The 22,717-nt window shown below is 45.3% G+C and overlaps 1 pseudogene; it reads right to left on the minus strand.

The window, feature by feature from the left end:
• Positions 1-4,295: 4,295 nt before the first annotated feature.
• On the minus strand, positions 4,296-6,821 carry LOC144769427 (uncharacterized; annotated as a pseudogene).
• Positions 6,822-22,717: the final 15,896 nt, after the last annotated feature.

The following is a 22,717-nucleotide window of genomic DNA, read 5'->3' on the forward strand; positions in this document are numbered from 1 at the left end:
GATTTTTTGCTCTAGGTTAGTCAGTCCCTCCTTCAAAAATTACTTCTTTACTCCTCTCATTGTGTTAATCCTTAACAATTCCACAATTCACATAACTCCATGAATATATACATGATTGGCAGTTATAATTATAGACAGTCAGTGGATAATTTCTCGTAGTTGAAACAAAGCAAGAAAACAAACCAAAAAAAAGCTAATACATAACGAATGTCCTGTACATTTCTCCTTTGTGTTCCACTCCAGGTGTTTGTCTACCTCCCTCTATTAATACCCATTCCCCAGTTGTATACATATGCCATAGAACAGAATATCAATAGAGCTACTACAGTTCTTACCTCTATTTTAGCTGACAGCAATATTCAAACCGCCATTACCCATAGACCGCCCAGTTCTCGACTTCAAAGGTATTCTCCCTCCATTCTGCTATTGGTGCCCAGATCAGAGCTCCACGTTTCCTTGTCCTCCTCTTACAATTATAAACAGTTTTCTCCAGATTATACATACATAGCTTCTGTGAAAACCACTGCTGCATTGTTGGAGTCTTGGGACTTAGCAAAGCAGCTGTTATACGGAGACATGCCACTCCTATGGCTATGAATATTTTATTTTATTTTACGGAGTTTTATATAGCACGAACGTGACCCAAAGGTATCGGATATCAGACCGCTTTACATAGCACCAGTTGTGTTACATTGGGACACATTCATTTTTGTTAGGCACGGAGAGATTAAGCGATTTGCCCAGAATCACAGGATGTTCAGCGTCGTTGCCATGACTCGCACCCAGTTCCCCAGATTCGAGGATGACCGCCCTAGCCATTAGGCCAACTCCTCTTATGTAGATGTGCATTTAGGAATCGTAAATCTATGCTTTCTTATATGCACTTACTTTGTGTATTTTGTCATTTAATATTTTGTTCTTAACATTAGTATGCCTTAGTATTGATGGTATTTATATTCAGTTGCACAATCTTACACAACACATTATCCATAACCACAGATGGATAGCGACATCAGCAGCAGCAGCAAAACTATGGACCTTGGGCCACTGGAGACAGCAGACAGTGCGACCATCTCATGAATGACTAATTGAATTGTCCAGGATAGCACAATTGTGACTGACTTATCTACAGACATATTGATTAGCTGCACCTTTTTAAAATAATATGGAGTCCCTTCCTGGGGGAGAGATGAGAAGACTAAGAATCTTCATCTCTGCTAACCCCTGACAAACACTATGGGCAATGTTTAAGCTGCTTAAGAAACCTCGACCATGGGGCAATTGCCACAAAAATAAAGAGAGCGATACACCCTGGACCCTCCTTGTCCTACAGAACCTCAGCTGAAGGGCATAGATAAGGCAGTGTCTATACCAAGCCGCCTACCAGCCTTGAACTGTGTATTTAACAGTGGGGCCTATTTGGGAAACATACATTACAACTTTCATTAAACGACCTACCTTTTCAATGGAACTGTTACAACACAACTGCTTTTACATCGCATGCCATTACATGAAATAGAGCTGCCCTTTATTGCCCAAAAAAGTAGTTCAATTCCAAATAGCAGGCTTATCTCCACTTTCTCTTTGAGTACCACCTTTAAAAAATGTCTTGATTCCTTCTTTTAACACCAGTAGTTTTGTACATGAATAAAACATGTGCTATATCTTCTGAACCTTCCCCACAGCGAATACATTTATTGTCAGATCTCTTTCTCCAGCTAAACACCCTGGCAGGAGTATAAAAACCGGATTATGGATAATTGAAGGTAAGTAAACAATTTAATTAATAAAACGATTTTCGTAGCGTGCGTTGCATCGCATTTTGCGATGTAGGGCGTGCTACGATTTTTTTTATTTATTAAATTGTTTACTTACCTTCAATTATCCATATTCCGGTTTTTAGCAGCCCTCACCCTGCCCCTCCCCCGCCACGTCTTGCTGCCCCACCGGAACTCCCTCCACGGGCCGTGGCTGGTCAAGCATGGACCTCCCTGCCTTGTCCCTCTTGTGATCACAATTTTGTTCAGATTCCACCCCCATTATTTGCAGTCTGGTAGTTGGTTTAATTATAACCCCGTTATAGCTTTAATTAGGCCAAGACCAAACCACTTATGCTTGCATATTTCCCATAAATACTCCCAGGAGACCCGGTCAAATGCTTTCTGAGCATCGAGCAAGATCATAACCATTGGACTCCCCGTCACTTCTGCAGTATCAAATAAAGTGATTGCTTGCCTGAAATGTTCCGTGGTCTCTAGACTGGAGAGAAACCCATGTTGCCTGGGTGAAACCAATTTGGTCATGATCCTGCCTGTACGTGGCACAAGAATCATTGAATAAAGTTTTGCATCACTATTTATTAACGAGATAGGTATGAATGGCATGGGTTTCATGGGAGGCTTCCCATTCTCCCTGAAAATGACAATATTAGTACATCCCCATGATGCAGGGGCAGCCCCCCCCCCCTGTTGAATGCCCATTAAAGTGTCACTCATATACCTTGTTCTCAGGGGAAAAAAACCAATAACATTTTATTGGCATCTTATACGGTCAGGCCGCTTGCCAGGTGCCTGGGAGTTTAATGCCACTTTAATTCCATCAGGAGTTATGGCGGATTCCAGAAATTCCAGATCTTCTCTCCAGCTGACCCAAATGAGAGGGATAAATTTTCTTGGTATAATTCCCCATAATACACCTTAAAGGGTCTAGTTATGGCCTAAGGAGTGCTAACCAGGACGCCATCCTTATCCAGTAAGCCACTATACCTCTATTTGCCTCCTTCTGTCATACACTGAGGGCCAGCAATTTTCCCACGCTCTCGCCATACTCCTAACTTTCAGCTCTATAAGTTTGATATCTTTCTGCTAATGCCCTACTATGATAGCCGTTAATCCTAGCCCTGGTGACCGTGGTCTTTTGCTGCATGTCCTGCCCATCCTTTATCAACCTCATGTGTAGAATTTCCAATTCTAAAAGCTTTGCATGAAACACCCTGACATTATTAGCCTGCTGCCTCTGGTTATAAAAGCCCAAACTAATAGTTTTGCACCTTATTCCACCTTGTGACGAATCCTACACCGCCCCTCCCGAGGCGCTGTTTCTATTATCTACCAGAAAATCAACAAGCCATCTTCTTATATGCTCAATAAATTTAGAATTGAGGAGTCATTTCCTGTCAAATGTCCAGGTCTGTGCTGTCCTTGTTGCCCCCGTATCAGGGAAATCCAGGAAAAGAGGATTATAGTTTGAAAAGACCCTAGGGAGTGTTTTAATTTCAGCATTCTCTACAAAACTGCTGAAAATAAAAAATAATCCAGCTGGAAGTATTTCTTATGCAGATGAAAGAAGTACGTATACCCCGAGTCCAGAGATTTCAGCCTGGTCCATAGGTCAACCAGCCCATGGTCTATCATCAGCTGGCAAACTACTCTATATACCTGTGGTTTTAGACCACTATACTGCCTTGGCTCTGTCATGTTGCTTACAATATCCATGTGTAAATAAAGATTGACACACACAACCAGGGCATTGGCCACAAAGTCAGCTCCACATCCAGCCCATCTCTGACCGCAGCTTCATCTAGATTATAGCTGTACATGGAGCATATAGTGAATGAATGAATGAATGGATGAAATACTAGTCTTATTAAGCACAACAAATGCCCGGAGGCATCTTGGCATGAGATTAGACTTCCTCCCCTTGACATTCCACTATCGCTTCTACGAAGCTTAAGCTTGTTCAGGAGACTCCATTTCACAACGCATCTATTACTTCTGGGTATGGTCGCTAACCCTCTCTTAGAGGAGCCCTGAGAATTACTTGCCAAAATCGTGTAGCCTGTGACCTCCAGCCATTCTCTCCTATCCCAGGGTATGAGCATTTCTTACTCGCAGATAACATTCGCCCCCATAGTTCTGAACACCTTAGCAATATTCTGCCTTTTAGTTCTATCATTTAACCCACATACATTGGCAGTGTAAATACGTATTTTCTTAGTCTCCGTCATTAAACTCACATTTCCGACTTACTGGTCGATAAGTACATGTCTATAGTCTGGCCAGATCACAAGACGGTAATTCTTAAGCTAAAAATATCAACCAACAACTTCCCAACGCCTAATACATCCCCGGTTTTTATACATCGTCCCTGGAAAAAAATAGGAAGCAAAGAATTAAATAAGTTGCTGGGGATGACTCATCCCATAATAGAAAATGATATTGAGCTAGCGTCAGCCAATTATGTTGATTGAATCGAGTCAACCAGCTAGCTCCCTTAAAAACAAGGATAAACTATTGTCAGAACAATTTAAGCATCGGTTTAAAAACACAGTTTAGAGTTAGAACATCTAGCCTAGCTTCCACCAACGACCATAGAGCATCGCCAAAGCCAGCCTTGTAACCTGCAGGCGGTCTTGTCTTCCTTACTTTCAGTGTAGATGCTTGCGCATTGTTGTACCAACAGCTTTGGTTCATCTGCCACTCTTTGTCACATGCCTAATGTAGAGGCGCATTTCCTCCACTCTCCTGTAAGTTTGTCGAAGCTGGTGCTTGAGAAGTACTTGAATCATTCTAAGGTCGCCCTTTGCAGCTCCTCAATAAAGTGGAGTTTAATGTAAAGAAACTGTTGCATCTGGATTGGCTCCATTGAATAGAAGCATGACAGCAATCTCATGTCTATTGTTAGCGCCTGCGCAGTGTACTGGGGAGCAGCAATTCTGAGTAACAGCATTCACCTGGACTCCTTGTTGGCGGCTAAGATAATCACGGAGAGTAATCCGTGGTTAAGCAAGCGTGTGTGCTCGAGTGTAGATCCGCCAGTTTCAAACAGGCAATTCCCTGGTCTTGTGAACTTAGATGAACTTACACTTGATTGACACCTTGCTCACGTGTGCCTGGGACTGTTCTTAGTATGTCCAGCAGAACATGCCCAGTGCAGCTGGGTTCTTTTATCCTGGTCCGTTTTGGTAACAAGAGATTTGTCTGTAAGGACCCTGGACCCTGGTCTTCAACTCATCTAGCTGGCCCTTGTAAGCAAAGTCACAAACCAGCACATATGTAAATTGTATAGCGCACTACTCACCCGCAAGGGTCTCAAGGCGCTTGTACGAATACCGCTGTGGAACCCATCCTAGCTTTCCCTGTGAGGTGTCCACTCCTGGGCACCCCCAAGGTGGAGGCCAGGCATCCCTAGCGTTGTGGGGGCCGTTGTGGAGATTAAGCAAGCTATTGCCCAGAGTTGCAGAGTGGGACTCCATGATTGGAATAGGCACCGAGGCGAGAATTATCAGGTCCGTGGAATTTTGAGCCCAAGACCCGCCGAGGCGGGGAATTGAACCCTGGTCCCGGGCTAGATCTCTGTATCAGGGTCTGCCGCTCTAACCATTGAGCTACACTTCTCCACATCTGACACCGATCCTTCCCTGCTTGAACCATCAGCACCCATGCAGTAGGCATGACCTTGTTGTGGTCCTTGATGATAAGTTGATTAACTTAGCACTTTTATGACCTTTATTTAATTTCTGATATAAGGAAGTGTTACACATTATTGAACGAGGACAAAACAGTACTCAGGTTTAATAGAACAGAAATGGACTATAATGATCGCATTCATGGTGGAAAAGTTGAACATATGTAATCACAAGTTGTGAAATGTCACTGTATTGTAATCTGTTTGTTCGAAGAAAGCGCGATATTTAGTTTGAATAAAAAGTGACAAAACAACAAAAAAAAAAAAAACAAGGATAAACCACAGGTCTGAGCCATCCGCTCCATGGTATTCACAGGAACTGAGAGAATTCTAACACAAGCATAGGCCCCAGGAGCAACTCTGGAGATTAAACTATAAAAAGGAAGAAAAAATGTAAAACAAGTCCTTAATTAAGGAGTATAAAACTTTAATATGTTCAGCCAAAGCCACATTTTTCATGAACAAAATAAATACAGATAAAAACTCCGCTAAGGAGCGCTTTAGCACAGTCTGATCTCTCTCCAATTTTAACAATAAAAACACTGCCTGCATTGATTAATCCTTTTGCAATAAATTAGCAGACTATTTCTAAAATGAGTAAATGCCATATTGTTTTTGTTTACCGCTAATACAAATTCAGCAAACCTGGTTGTTCCCTCAAATAAATAGATGCTTGAGGAAACAATTACTATCAAACCAGAACAAGGTTCCTCAGCTTTTACTGCTTTCACCCCGCTCAAGGAGGAGAAGGTTGCAAAATTAATAGAAGCCTCTAAATCAGGCCCCCCGTCCAACACTTCCCCCTCACTAGGTTCTCCATGCAGTCTCAGAGATGGTATCAGTCCATCTTATGGCACTCCTGAATAAAGTCCTAACTTCTGGACATTTTCCTTCAGCTTGGAAAAAGGCATCAATACTGCCACTTTCAAAAAGCCATTCTTAGATCCCCAGAATATAAAAAATGATAGACCTTTCTCAGGCCTTTCTCTCCCAGCCATAATTCTAGAGAAGGCAATGAATCAAGATATCATGGCCTTTCTTGATGACACCAATCTTTTGGTCCCTCGCAGCACAGTTTCAGATCCAATCATTGAAAATCAGAGCCATTATTGTTAATGGAGTTAATGCGATCCTGATTTTGCTAGATCTTTCATCCGTGTTCAATACAGCCAACCACTCTTTACTGTTTAATTGGCTCGAAAGCACAGCATCAAGGGCCTGGCACTCTCGCTGCTAAGGTCTTTCCTGCCCAATAGAGAACAAATAGTTGCTCTGGAGGACCTCACCTCAGAACCATTCTTGCTTCCTTGTGGAGTTCCGCAGGGATCTTCATTTAACCCCAACCTTTTCAACATTATGTCACCCCTCTCATCAAGCTAATCCGGTCTTGTGGTTTTTCAGCTTTTTCCTACGCTGACGATACGCAGATAGTTGTGTTGGTCTCTTCCAACCTCAAAAAGTTATCCAAACAATTCAACAGGTGCATGAGAACATTGTCAGTTGGATGCAGAAAAACTGCCTAAAACTTAATTCTGAGAAGACTGTGGTACTCTTTTTCAGTAGTGACACCTCCTTTTGTAGTACTGCATACCTCCCTTTGGAGTACTGCTTAACCGTATGCGTGCGGGCGGAATTCCGCTCGTACGCTGAGATATTTCAAAGCGCACTTTACGTGACGAGCTGGGCTCGTCATCAGCGTAGCAGGAGGCTACCTCATGACGAGCCCAGCTCGTCATCAGCGTCGAAGGGGTTAATGGCCTCTGAATCTTGGGGCTCTCCCGTTACCTGACCAAAAAGTCAAAAATGTGTGGTCATCTTCGATCCTAAATTGCCCTATGCTGACCACATCAATCAGGTGACATCCTCCTGCTTTTTCACACTAAGAATTCTTAAGAAAATTCTCCCTTTTATCTCTACTGAGCTGCAGAAAACAGATATTGTAGCCTTAGTATTCTCAAAACTAGATTATTGCAATGCTATGTATGTGGGTACCCAGCAACGCCTACAAAAACTACAGATTATTCAAAACACGGCAGCCCGCGTATTGATGAAACTCCCTAAATGCTCAGTTTCACAAACTATCATTCAAAAATATGATTAAAAAATATTCTCAATGCCACATACCTTCTCGCATTCTGCATTCCAGCTCTGCGAGGAGGGTAGTTATTCACAGATTCAAAATGTCTCATTGGGAGGCAGAAGCATCTTTTACTCCACATGTAAATGGTGGAACTTACTGCCTGGCTATCTCATAGCCCTGGCAGATCTGGCGAAATTCAGGAAGCAGCTGAAAACCTGGCTTTTTGCCACTACTGCTAATTGGCTTTCTACTCTGTCTATATAGGGCCTTGTTTGGTCACTAGTGCAAAGAGGCCGATTGGATTTTCTTGCTTTACAAGATAATACTTACTAAATATTAGAATACCATCCAGGGGAAAATGGTAACCTCAATACTGATTTTGGGGGAGTGTCCTGTTCTGGCCAATTGTGCCCAAAAGTTCCTTCCTGTACATGTCATTCTTGCTCCTTTTTTAAATATTGCCCCCCTAAAGCCCTACTGTCTCCCACCCATCCCCCCTACCTCAACCCCTATCCCCCCTCCCCACCCTAGTGAAACATACAGGCCCATGATAGGTCTGTCAATGATTTGTGCGCCCTCCAACTCCCTGCCAGAACCTGGTGTTCAACAAACATCAATCAATTATTTATTCGATCCAATAGATAAGATCATAAAAGCACAAATAAAAGAATAAAGCAGTTTAAAATTCTAATTCATCTTACATAAGAGTCAATATCAGCAATTTCCATTCACATGTAATAAAAACTCTTGTTGTTTACATAAACTCAGAGTGTATTGTGCAAATTTACTGCATAATAAACCCAATACTATGTACAACCCCCTTCCTCTTTTTCACGCATGCCCATAACAACTTGGCTACTGTGAAGCAGACCAGAGGGTCAGACAACCATTAAAAAAAAAAAATGCCACCCGACATTGTTTACAATTTTTGCGCTTTAAAAGCGGGAGAAGGTAGTCATTCCTTTCTTTCTCATAGAGCCCGTAAAACAAAAATAAGTGTAGCTCAGTTTGTATGGAGAGGTTGTCACAGAGGCACGAAATCAAATCTGAATGATTATATGTTTTTTTCTGGGTAACCTAACATCAACGGTATCATGTTCATGCAAAATCTTAATGATATAAAGTTGCACTATGCAATCGTGACATTTGCTAGGTAGAAGTACCCTCCCTCTATCAAAGGCAGGCTCAGGCGATAGATACGAACTGCCTGTTCGTCCTGATATTCTTCCATCCGATTGTATTCTGCTGCCATCAATAAAAACCTGTTAATTACCTTTTGTTTTGAAACCTTTCTAGAAGCTAGCAGATCCCTGAATAAGTCAGGGAGCCCAATATCATTCAGCACTGACTCAACATAGTTACGCCACCTGAACCTCCTGTGGTTTTCCAAGTTTAAGCAGTTTCTTATTATGCTTTGTGTCAGGGTTACTGTGTCCAGATTGAGTGCCACAGTAGGATCGGGGCTAGCCGAATTGAGTCTGAGAAATAGGGCAAGTCCAATTCTATGTGTAAAATATAATTAGTGGAAGAGGGAGGAAGGCCCACTAGAGACTTAAAAAAGTTATTTTCGATCATTTGGAGTGAGTCTGTCAATACCATGCCCCAGACACCTGCCCCATACGTTACTGTAGCCTTGGTCTTAGCCTGATAGATGTTCTTTATCGGAAGTAATGGTCTGGCACCCAGTTTTTTGGAAAAGGATTTTAAGGATGTGAGGCATCTCTCCATTCCCAGCATCCTTCCTTCCACCAGCTTTGACCACAATAGATCGTTGTCCTCGGCTCCATTTGTATAGATAGAGAAGAGGAATGGGCCAAGGACACAGCTCTGCATTACGCCTCTACCAATTTTAAATGGGCGGGTACAGTCCCCATTTTTGGTGTAGCGGACCGACGCCGTGGTGTATGAGTATAACTGTCTAATGAAGTTAATTAAGGCTGGGTCAACCTCCATCTCTCCTCCATTATGTTCCTTAGCTTAGCATGAACCACACAGTCAAACGCTGGTGACAGGTCCATGAACGCCATGTAGATCTTCCCTTCCTTTACTCTGGTGTATTTGTCTATTATCAGGGCTAAGTTCAAGCATTGGTCCACAGTACCCTTTCCCGTTGGAACCCATACTGTGCATGGATTAAGATATTATTCTCCTGGGCCCACTCCTGTAGCCTAGAAAGGAGGAGTCAGCCCATTAGCTTTTCTGTGGTATCCAGCAGGGAGTTTGGTCTGTAGTCCTCTGGGATAGCCCTATCGCCTTTTTTGTGTATTGGGACAATAACACTTGTTGACCATGGGGGGGGGGGGGCCCTGCCAGCGCTATGTTATTAAGAACATTCGTTAGTAGGGGCAACCATAGGTCCGGGGATTCCTGAAAAAAATCAATTGGGAGCCCATCAGGTCCTGGGCCTTTTCTTGGGCTACATAGCAAAAGACCTCTTCTCACTTCAGTGAGTGAGAAGAACAGTGAGTCCTGTGGGTTTAGCATTACAGTACGCAAAGACGTGGGCGGATGAGTGCTGCGGGCAAAGATATTTTCAAAATAGGCCACCCAAGCATCTTCATCTACGTTAGTATCTATTGTGGGGTCTCTGGGATTTTTAAAGCTTGGGGCATTAACTATCTTCCCAAAAACTTGACTATTACCCGTGCTTGCTGCCTCTTCAAGATCCAACCATACTTCATCGTTAATGGCTCTTTCCCTGTTTTTTCTTGCTAGTTTATAAGCGGTCCACAGTGCTCTTATTTGGTCTGAAGTTTTAGGTTCAGTTTTAAGGGCAGACATTAGAGCCTTCCTCGCTTTTGTACAGGGGGAGTCAAACCAGCCCTTACCTTTCCCAGTATTTAGCGGTTTGGTGCATGTGAGAGCAAATTTGACCTTTTCTAAAAGACCACAAAAGAGGACACCACTACCCCTGAGTCAGTGTCAGGTTCCAGGCATATAGATATATTACCCTGTTTGGATTAAACAATTTCTGGGACCATCTTAATTTCATCAATGTGAGCCCACTTTAGTTGAAAGCCATTTTTTCTTGCCATGATTGGTGTACCAACTTTCTGATGGGATGTCGAGTCCCTTGTGGATACACTTAACTGTAAGGATAGAATGCTGTGGTCGCGGAAAATCGTAAATTGATTTTCTAACAGGGTGGCCCTGATGCTGAGGGGATTAGTAACTACTATATAATCAATTGTTGACTCATACCCAGTTTGCTGGAAACTTCGGGCTGGTAAGTTTGGGTCATTAATTATTACCATTTGAAGGAAGATAGAATCCTATTTAGGCAGTTTCCATACTCACTATGGGTGAAGTGATATATTGAATTTACCCCCAAGTCAACTAAACCACAGACAGGGACTTCATTATATTTACAGGGGTGTATGTTAAAATCACCCAGCCAAATAATGTTGACTGCCTCATTCTTGAAATCACTTAAGAGGATATCGATTGACTTATTTACCTCACCTACCACAGAATGCACATTTGGCCCAAACTCATTATTACAAAAATGTATTAGGAGCCACATGCCTTGCTTTATTACCTCGAATGTCAGCAGATTGAAATGTGGCTTTGGCCAATCAAACTTTTTTTTTTTACTGGTAGATTGTTTGGAATTAAGGTTAAAAGACTTAGCCCTCCCTGAGAGAGAAGGTCTAGCCAGTGTTTGGAAGGAGCGATATCCATTGATGAAGATTGGCTCCATAGACCATGTCTCCTGAAAACATACAATGTCGTGGTCTTGCCAGATTTTTTTTCCAGTTATCGTAACCCAGTTTTGGGACAATACCTGCCACATTCCATCATGCTATTTTGAAAATAGTTTTATTTGCCCCCAATTGTGTGTTAGCTGTCTTTGGGCTCCCATCAGTGACAGGGACCAGAATAACCTTCTCAGGGTTTTATCTCGGTTGGGTGTAGTCAGTCGCATGATTCTAGATCAGAAAGAGGAGTGAATCTATTCTCCAACCTCAACCCCAATGACCCGAAATTCCCTGATGAATTTAGCTGTGTCTGAAGGTCCCTCTGATGGGGTCTACCTCCTGCAACAAGCAGTAATCTGGGAGCCCTTAGGGGGAGCCTTACAGAGGTACGCTAGGAGGGATCTAACCACAATTTCATTATTAAAATGTATCACCACACAATCTCCCAGTATCTCTTTCCTTCATGTGCCCAACCAACCTATCCTTCTGGCCATGACGATTTGATTAGCGGGACAGCTGCCCCGTCCCCGCTTCATTCAGTCAGTTTGTCAGCCAATGGAGGGCTTTAGACATTAGTTGGTCAGTTGTTTCTAGTTGGCCCTCCCTCAAAAGTAGTACGTTTGCCAACACCAATACAAGTGGGGACGCTGCTGGGGGGAGGTGCAAAGTCTGAAGTCCAGTGGTCATGCTTCCGGCCATGAGTCTGCCCCCCCACCCCCCTTGGTGGCCAGCTTCTCCTTGGCCCCAGCGAGGTGAAGACCTGGGTTGCTGACGCTGCACTATGATAGAAATTCTGCTGAACCTCCCCTGCCAGGGTCGCCTAGTGGGCACCAGGCTGTTGTAAGAACGTTTGAGTATGGTGAGTTGTTAGTATGGGTGTCAGAATTGTAGTGTGCAGGGTTGGCCAGATTGCTATGAACAGGCTCTGTGTTTGGACGACTCAGGGTCATTTCTGATCTGCTGGTACCCACCCGCAAATATGTCTCGGGGCCAATGCTGGGTTTGTTCCTGAGATGCAATGCCTCGAGGGAGCGAAAATTATCAGTGGCCTGAGAGTCCAAGTGGGCTAACTTCTCTTCAATCTGGGTTAGCTTCAATAGGATAGGGTTTAACATGGTTCAGACCATATTTTCTAGTCTCTGCCATGTGTTGTCGTCGTTCATCAATGGGGCCGAAGGTAGGGGTCCTGGGAGACTTGCTCCATTTTGAGCATATTCCGTTTCATCTACCCCCCTGGTTTTGGCCGTTCTAGAGATTTTTGCTGGTTTCAATCTCTGAGGGCCGCCACCCCTTTTTAGGTCTCGCCTAGCGTTACAGTGCGAAGCAAAGCTAAGGAAAGGGAATACATAAGACAGGAGAATAAGGTGCAGATCAAGGATAAGCTTCCAGATCTGAAAGGTTAATTACTGAGAAGTGATATGAGACATGTCAGCACCATAACAAATGTAACAGCAGAGATGGAATAAATGAAGTATGGATAAAAAGGAAAAAGACATTAACCCCTTCCACGCTCATGACGAGCTGGGCTCGTCATGAGGTAGCCTCCTCGCACGCTCATGACGAGCGCAGCTCGTCATGAAACATGGTAATCAACAAATCTCAGCACAGGAGGGGAAAATGCATAGCATCGATGTGGTTAAAGGAAGAGCAAAACAAAATTAATGCATGAAAGCATCCTAAGACGTCTGAGGAACAGTATGTATTGCATGTTCTGGAGAAACATTTTCAATTTAGCAAGGTCATCAAAAGATTTAGTAGTGCCTTCATAGGTCATCTTGCATAAGCATCTTGCATAAGCAGGGATCGAGAATGCCCTAGAGTATGTTCAGATGTCTCATTTGAGATCGCAAAGCGTGAAAGCCATGCTCCCCACATTAAATATTTAGGTAATAGATGAAAGACACTCAGGAAAGCAAGAAACAACAATAAAAGGATCAAAAGTGGATCGCATTGCCCCAGGACCAGAATACAGACCTCAAGCTCGACGTGTCTGACAAGGCTGTCCAGACATATTTTAGCTACTGGTTCACACTAGCCTCATATGTTCCAACTGACACAACAACATCTATCAATTTGACGTTTTACGCCTTGATAAAGCCCCAGGCTTGCATGCCAGCATGGGGCTAAACACGTGTTGTCTGTTTTGAACATATACAAGCTTAGCGCTAGTGATTATGATTCTTTAAGAATCACTTCTGACCATTGGATTTCGATTTAATAAAAGAATTACTACAACTCACTGAATGGAATTTTCTGATTGACTAGAATTTTACCGAACTTGTCTTGGGTTACTGAACATGTTCATAACCTAAAATCCAAAAGAAAGACTGTACCTAGTGTGAAAACAAAGCATTTTCGTAAATTGTAACGAAGAAGGAAAGAAAAGAAGAAAGAGAGAAAAAAGAGAAAGAAAAAGAAAGAAGAAAATAAAGGAGAGAGAAAGTGGGAAAGAGAGAGCATCATAAAACCAGTGAATATATGAAAGTGTAGCATTTTACAAGAATATTAACAACATGAACTTTGTTAACTTTGTAGACTACTGAACATGTTCATGATATGAATGGGCGAGGGGTTCCCCAATTCCAAGGCCAAGTGACTACCAATATATTCTAATTAAAGCAGGACGGGCCAATATCCAGGATCTTACACCCCTCCAATATTGTACCAATAACAGGATGACCTGTTAAGTGGTGCACATCTGCTACATCTTAGAGGTAAAAACGCAAGCAGAGCGCCACATAAAATGGTGGTCGCTAGCACATTGAGTAACGACGAGCTGGAGCTACCAGATATCAAGAAGAGGGGACCTACAGCATAAACTCCAGGTAGGACTGGTAAGCATCACTAAAGGAAGTGGCCAGAACGTCTAGTATTGTATTCGGGAGTAGTGTGGAGAAAGACGCAAGCAGGGCACTAATCAAATGGCAGCCACTGGCTTACCATTCAGGAGTACCCAATGCAACATGCAGAATTCAACAACAACAAAAAATGGATTCCCACTGTGACACGACTATTCATTACTTGAATGCATGGCAAGAAAGAGTCCCAGAAGGTCCAATTAGTGGCTTTTTGAAAGAAAGCAGGCTCCGGGTAATGACAGAGCTCATGGGTCCTCCACTATCTTGTTCAGCGTGAAAGCCATGCTCCCCAGCAGCATTGGTTTGAGGTTCAAAGTAAAGCCAGAAGGAAAAAGTTTGCATTATTTCGGTTACCAAGGGCGGTTTCTCTTTAGGATTGGTTTGACCTATAGGGCAATAAGGCATAGCCCAATGGGCTGATCTGACTGAATGGCAAAAACCCTTTTGATAACTTCCTAGCTGAACCTTCTCCTGACTTAAAAGAGTAGGGTGCTCTCTTTATGGGAGCATCAATTTTACCTGACTTTCTTTTTCAGATAACTTTATAACAGTGTGTCTGTGTTTATTTGTCTTCTGAACTGCTTTGAATATTCTGATTAATGTATTTATATATTGATATACAACGAATTTGATGGCTTGTGCTTGTAACTTTGATAATCCTTTAATAAATCTGAGGGTTTTTTAGCGTAATCACTCTTTGTCTTCTTGTGGAGGCAAATCTGCTTTATGTTATTGAATGTATTGAGTTTTGATGTCAGCCTAAGTTGCAACTAAAGATACATCAAGGCAGGCGTGTCTTCACCGAGCAGCAAGATGGCCACTCACTAAGAGGACTCTGCCAGCCGAGCTCAAAATCCTACCTCACTCCGCTGCAATGAGGGCATGTACATCACCTAATCAATCAATCAATCAATCAATCAAAGCATTTGTATAGCGCACTACTCACCCGGGGGGTCTCAAGGCGCTAGGGGAGGGGGGGTCCGCTACTGCTCGAATAGCCAGGTCTTGAGCTGCTTCCTGAAGGCGAGGTGGTCCTGGGTCAGGCGGATGTGGGTCGGGAGGGAGTTCCAGGTCTTAGCGGCGAGGTAGGAGAAGGACCTTCCCCCTGTGGTGGCTCTTCGGATGCGTGGGACGGCGGCGAGGGCGTGGCTGGTCGATCGAAGCTGGCGTTTGGGAGCGTAGAAGTTGAGGCGGCTGTTGAGGTATCCTGGGCCTTGGTTGTGTAGGGCTTTGTGTGCGTGGGTGAGGAGATGGAAGGTGATTCGCTTGTTGACCGGGAGCCAGTGCAGGTCTCTCAGGTGTCCGGAGATGTGGCTGCGGCAGGGGATGTCCAGGATGAGTCGTGCTGAGGCGTTCTGGATCCGCTGGAGTCTCTTCTGGAGTTTGGCGGTGGTTCCGGCGTACAGGGAGTTGCCGTAGTCCAGTCGGCTGGAGTCGGCCTAAGAGTGCACCATACCTGCAATAGACCTGCAGACATTGGCTGGCTCCAGTTCCTGGGCCCAGGAAGAACCCTATCCATTGCTCCTCAGCCGGGGCAAATCGGGCCTGCCTTGTGCGAGCGTGGTGGGGCGTGCTGCCAGACTCCGTATGGGCCTGGGCTGCGTGCTCTCTGTGCATGGCCTGCACGCTGAGGTCACTGTGGGGCCAAGAGGTGTTCTATGAGAGCCGGGGGCATCCCTTCGTGGAGACAGATGGGGCCCCATACCGCCGGAGGATCCTGCATCACCAGTAGGTGTCATCAGTATTGGTCAGCGGCCACAGTCATTGATCTGGATGAAACTTTGTGGGGTCCCACGGCAGGAGCCAGCCGCGCTGCATGCCTGTAGCCCGTACCCTGCCCCGACCACACCTCACACCCCGCAGAGGGGCCCACATTGCTTCCGCAGCCCTGCCTAAACTGGTGGCACTGCTGCAAGGGTCGAAGAAAACAGAGAAGCGCTCTGATCCTGTGAGGGCCTCTGCCTGGCAGTCGCTAGGACCCAGATGCACCAGGATGACCACTTTTGTAGCCCTGCTGCAGCCCGATCTGGGCAGAGATACAATTGGTAACAAGGAGCAGTGGAGGTATACCAGACCCCCAAATAAAGAGGATCGCTGCATCCACCGGTGTGCCGTCCTGTCCCCTGATCGGCCGCAAAAAAGCTGCACAGGCAAGAAGTACATGCTGCTCAACCGGTGTCGTGGCCGGACGCGAACTGGATTTAGAGCGGAGATTCGGACCCACTAAATGGAAGAGAAAGCGGCGGAGGCAGTCGCAAACATCAGGTAAAACAAACAGTAATCTAAAAAGTAGATCGAATTCCTGGAGCGAAGTCCCCTCTCTGCAACCACCTGCACTAACTTGAGCACAGGTAGAGCTACAGAAGAAATCCCACTGTACTGCAACAGACAGACCTGCAAGTAGCACCAAGTGCCCACTTCTAGCACCTCACCAAAGCACTGCAGAATAGCTAATTGTGAGGGGAGAACTCCCTTACAGAGCAGGAGGTGCAACTAAGGTGTGAGACCAGAGGCGTTGAGGTGTAAAGAGCATACCCTCCAACAGCGTGCACCCTACTGTGAGAGCCACTCGGGCCCCGTCGTGAACCCTGTTAACGACAATAGGCGTGAAGGAAATAAAAATCAACGCCAGCTACATGTCTATCTGCACCTATCACCACCCCTACTCAAAAAACCATACCACAATACTCAGAAGCGTCTGAGTGCTAGCCGCTACTGATACCCCCTTGGACCAGCCCTCCTCCCCTCGAAGGGTGTGGTGCCTGTGCAGATACATCGAGTCCCTGCCTCAACAATGAACTTCTACGCAACCGCACTAACATGGGAAAGCACAACACAAAACAAGCAAAGCTGATGGCTGACAGCTTGACAGCAGCTTTGTAGCTGACTCTGCAGCAACTGACATGGAAGAAACTCCCCTGCAAGACGAAGACATAAGCACCATATTGAAAGATTTCAAAGCCAGCCTGCTAGCCATAGACTCCAAACTAGACATCCTCACCTCGCGCCTGGATCACATCAAACAACACATGGATAAACACAAAATTCGTATTGATGTTCTCGAACATAGAGTATCCGCCGATGAAGACCTCCAAACAGAATCAAAGGAACAGCTATTACAGATGGACAAAATACTTAATGTGATAAAGGCACAGAACAAAGCTTTGGAACCCAGATCAAGAAGCAATAATATTAGGATCACAATACCTGAAACCACCCACATAGTTACAATGGAAGGTTTTGTGGAAACCCTACTATGCGACCTCTTTGATCAGGAACTCTCAGCCATGTTCATAGTATAACGAGCCCATCGTTCTTTGGGCCCCAAACCTCTATCGGGAGCTACACCGCTACAGTCCCATTGTGGCTCGCCTGCTGAACTACTGCGACCGAGACTTTATCCTGAAGCTGGCATGTGAATGTGGGACAATCCAGAATCAAGAAAACAATGTCTCCTTCTACCCAGACTTCATCCTGCTGGTCTAGGCGGCGCGGAGGGAGTTTGTCCTGGCAAGCGTATACTCCAACAAGCTGGTATGTCTTACACCCTCTTCTATCCAGCCAAGCTGCGAGTCCCCCATGAAGGAAAACCACATTTCTTTGTGGATGCCAAGTCTGTGCTCAAGTTCGCTAAACACATTGGAGGCCCCCTCAGATCTCAACCATCCGCCAGGCGGCCCCCGGGCGGGGCCAACCTGAGTGACAATGACTAAACATGCCACCAAGGTGACAATCCAGAAATGTTGAGAACATTCAGACTTGTAATTACATGCTCATCGCCCTCCGGCCATTGCCACTCAGTTAATTAAATGGAGGGGCACAACCTTAATAGAGCCAGCACTCTATTCCTACTATGTTATATATTATGTTAGGAAGTGCCTTCATAAATAACAAGCTTGGCCACCCAGCTGTAATAGGCAGGACTGTACGCCGGCGACTCCTAGTCCCCCTGAGATAATTCTCTGGTAGCCCTCGGGTCAGCTTTTAAACTCTTGATGGGGTTTAAATGGGCAGGTTGTCAGCACAACCTAATTGGGGGTTGGTGTGCTAGGTGGGAGGGATGGGACACTGTTGTTGTTTGTTGTAATGTACACTGCCACAACCGATACCATAACAAATGACACACAGACCACAAGCCAAAATGAAGGGTCCCACGCATGGTCACGCTGCAGCCACATACGAGCCCTTCTATACAGTTTAATTAGCACAACATGGCTCTACATCCCACCTGCTATTAGACAACCCACCATGACTCTCCCGGACGCGTAATATGACGTGCATGACATGAATAACTTGAACTATTCACGGACTAAGCAATAATAGGAAAACGTTAATTGTCCATTCATACCTAGCCAGACATAAAGTCGACGTATGTATCGTACAGGAGACCCATCTAAAAGACAACTCTCCATTCAGGTTACGTGAGCGCTGATGGGGGGAAATCTTTGCATCTGCCTACTCCAACTCCTCCTGAGGTGTGGCAGTACTACTCCAAAGAGGCCTTCCATGGAAAACCTCCCAGCTCATATCAGACCCAGAGGGTAGATTTATCCTACTAGGGGACCCACTGTACGGACAACAGCGAACATTTACGGCCCCAACACTGACAACCCAGAATTTTGTATTCATGCATGGACAAATATACAATCTCTAGGCAACCCCACGATACTTTGGGGCAGGAACTTCAATGTAATTATGGAGGAACATATGGATATGGTGAGCCCCTCCCACAGCCATCATCCACAAGCGTCGGCCGCGCCCCGAGCCCTGGTGCAAAACAACTATTTAATTGCTACCTGGAGACAAAGTCACCCTACCACAAAAGAGGGCACCTATGTGACACTACAACACAGAGCTTGGTCCAGATTAGACTTCGGGCTGACATCCTGTAAGGTCCATACCTGGACCACAGCTGTCCCAAACACTTACCGCACACAGTCTCCAATCATGTGGCGGTCACCATCACACTACAGATTCCGCAGGCCCCGGCGCACTCCTTTACATGGTGTCACCCGCCTGCAGAACTACTAGATGCAGCATTCAGAGCTAAAACTCGCAAGAATATATTGAATACTTTGAACTTAACAGAACTTCAGTGACATCACCCACTACTGCCTGGGAAGCCTTCATGGTAGTGATTAGCTGTTCATGCATCGCCACACAATTTGGAGTGCTGAGAGCTATACGGCACACTCTTGACAGTCTGGAGGGAGACATCTGGGATCTGGAAAGCCAGTATTTCCGATCACAGGATCCAACAATTATAGGCAAAATTAGAGAAAAACTCTCATTTCAGGAGGAGGCTGACAGAAAGGTAAAATTCCTGCATCGTCATGCACAAGCCCGGCGCTATGGTGAAGATGATCCCCCAGCAAAACACTGCCTAATTTACTCAGGCCCCCCAGAAATTCCTCGTACATCACAGAACTACAGACAGAAGACGCCACTCTAGTTCACTCACAAACAGCCCTACTAGGCATGATGACAGCATTCTTTGCTCCGCTATCCACCTCCTTGATGCTCCCCACAGAGTCTTAATGGCTGAAATGCCAAGACACGCTCCAGCTGCTATGGCTGGACCATGCACACGGTGCCTATCTAGATGAGCCCTTCACTACTGAGGAGATCATTCCGGTAATACAAAGCCTCCCAGAAGATAAGACCCTAGGGTTAGACAGGCACACTACGGGCTTTTATAAAGAATATGCCATGATACTCGTCCTCCACCTTCTGGCTGTGTATCAGGAGGTGTTGAAGCATGGGGAACTACCAGCATCAATGTGGGAAGCTGCCATTATAACTTTGCTTGAACCAGGCAAACCTCCCACACTATGTGACTCCTATTGCCCACTGTCATTGATAAATATTGATAATAACATTCTCGCTACACTATTGACGAATAGGCTACTGTCGCTACTCTCACTTATCGTCCTACCGAACCAATCAGGCTTTATATACCTGGTCGCTCTACATTGCATAATTTACAAACCATTTTTGCTCTAATGCACCACCTCACTCCACATGTCCCAGCGATATTCACTTTGTTGGATGCCACAAAAGCATTTGACTCAATGGAGTGAAGATTCCTCTTCATGGCCCTACCCCGGCTAGGGCTAAGCCCCACCTTTATACGGCACATACAACTATTATACACAGGTCCAACTGCAAGGGTGCGAGTGAACGAGCTAGTTTCAGATCCCCTCCATATTTCCCGAGGCACCCGGCATGACTGTCCCTCCCTCCTGTTTGCCATCGCGATGGAGCCTCTGGTGGCAAGCTTGCATCAGCGTCATGCCGACCGAGGAATAGGCTTCACCACCAGAGGGCTAATAGTCTCCATGTAAGTGGACAATGTCACACTTTATATTTGCGACCCTGACGTGAACTTCCCACCAGTGACACGGAGATGCTAAGCTTCGGGCCCATAAGGGATTTAAATAAACTGGGCCAAGTCCACCCTACTCCCGCTCAGGGCACGCAAAAATGTGACTCAGTGTACCCAATAGCATGGGCAGATGGCCCAGTGTGTTACCTTGGCATTCGGATCAACAGAGACACACAAGAGATCTGGAGCGCAAACTATGGCAGGGTGATGACATGGATAGAGGTAAGATTGTGCATATGGATCAAAATGCTCCTGACACTTACTGGGCGTATCGCTATGACAAAAATGATAATCCTTTCCAAGCTACTGTACCTCTACGCTAACAACCTGATACCGCTCATCCTACATTTCTTTAAAAACCTTAAATCTGTTGTCCTTAGTCTGGTATAGGCAGGCACACAACCCAGAGTATCCTGGGAACTCCTCACCCTTCCACTAACTCAGGGCGGACTGGGAGCTCCGGATCTTACACTGTAAGCATATTGCGCACACGCTCAATTTTTACATTTCTGGCTGCATCCAACACCAATCCAACCCCATGTTGCAATCAGAAAGGACCGAGCTGCCCCTCTCCCACTAACCACAGTCCTTTACAGTGAATATTAGAACCCCAGACACAGTTTAGACCCTTAGAAAGAAATTGGAGGGGCTGCGGAAAGGGCGAACCTTAGCCGGATATATGCACCGTCCATTCCACTAGCTAACAACCCTCAAATCCCCCCGCTAATAGACAGCAGGGCAGTGGAGTGAGCATGCCATCTCCACATCTGCCCATTTTCAGACCTATATCCAGAGGGCCAGTTCGTCACCCCACAACAGATGATGAATTCCCCCCACATACCACCCCTGGACACACTACTATACTATCAGCTGCCGGCCGTCTGCTTGGTGATCGATGACACCCTCCTGTCTGCACCCCCACCCCTACCGCCCCTAGAGCATTTACTCACAGACTCTTCCACCCGTAAGCTAATAACACGTATCTATACCACCACGCAATGCACATCCCTGGTTATCACTCCCAGCTCTGAAAAATCTTGGACCACTGAATTGAACACCCCCATCACGGAAGCACAATGGGCATTTTGCTGTGGTCAACTTGAGCAGCACTCCCCGAACTACTGCTTAAGACTAATATACTTTAAATTCCTACACCGCGTATACCGCACCCCGGTGCAACTACAATGAATGGGTATACGTCCTGATGACACCTCCTGGCACTGTGGGACACCAAAGGCCACTTTCCTGAATGTGACCTGGAACTGCCCGCGTGTTGCTGAATTATGTAGGGAGGTTTTCAAACACATCACAGATATAGCAAGACAAAGGCTGCATAGCTCTCCACTGGTAGTATTACTGAGCTATGTAAATGACGTCCCACCTGCCAATGAACGGCTTATGTCCATGCTGCTCCTACTAGCTAAGCATCTTGTGGCCATACACTGGGGCAGGAGGCCAGCCCCAGGCATTAAAGCCTGGCTGAAGGAGATCGCATTTTGCAAAGAACAGTTTTCCACCTTCTGGGAACTCATGCCACTTAGATACCGGCCAAAATATATATGGGTCTCATTCACCTGTTGGATCCGCATACAAAACCCCGACTCCCCAGAGCAGACAAATACATTATACATTTATATGACACATTAGCTCCCCCAACTTCATAAACTAAAAAAGCAACCCCTACCTAGCATGATGTACCTGATCCACCAAGAAAGCACTGCAATCAGATCAGCAAGATCTTCCCTACTGTTGATTACATGCGGGGAGGATAGAATTTTAAGACCTAGACATATTACCCTGGCAGATATCCCAAAAGATGGCTGAAAATCAGTTGGATGTGCAACATAACTAGAAATGTTATATTGTGGAACTCCAGTAGCCTTGTGTAAGTGTGTGGATGCCAAATACTATAACAAACTCTGTATATCAACTGGTATGTAAATGTATACTGCATAACCTGGGCATTTATGCGTTTTAAAAACAATAAACAAAAAATAAAAAATTTGCATGGAGCAACGCACTCTAAATATTGCCTAGAACACCCCATTTTCTTTCGATCCCATTCCCTATCTGACTGAGGGAAACTTTTCTGTTCTAGAGAGAGAACTATTCCCCAAGAAAATGACCTGTTGTGAGTGGAGACTTTTTTTTTATGGGGACCCATGAGCAGTGGCGACTCTTCCGATATGGCGGAGGAGCATCGTCCCACTGTTCTATAAGCAGTGCACAG

The sequence above is a fragment of the Lissotriton helveticus genome, chromosome 7 (genome assembly GCF_964261635.1).
Source record: "Lissotriton helveticus chromosome 7, aLisHel1.1, whole genome shotgun sequence".
Taxonomy (NCBI): Eukaryota; Metazoa; Chordata; class Amphibia; order Caudata; family Salamandridae; genus Lissotriton; species Lissotriton helveticus.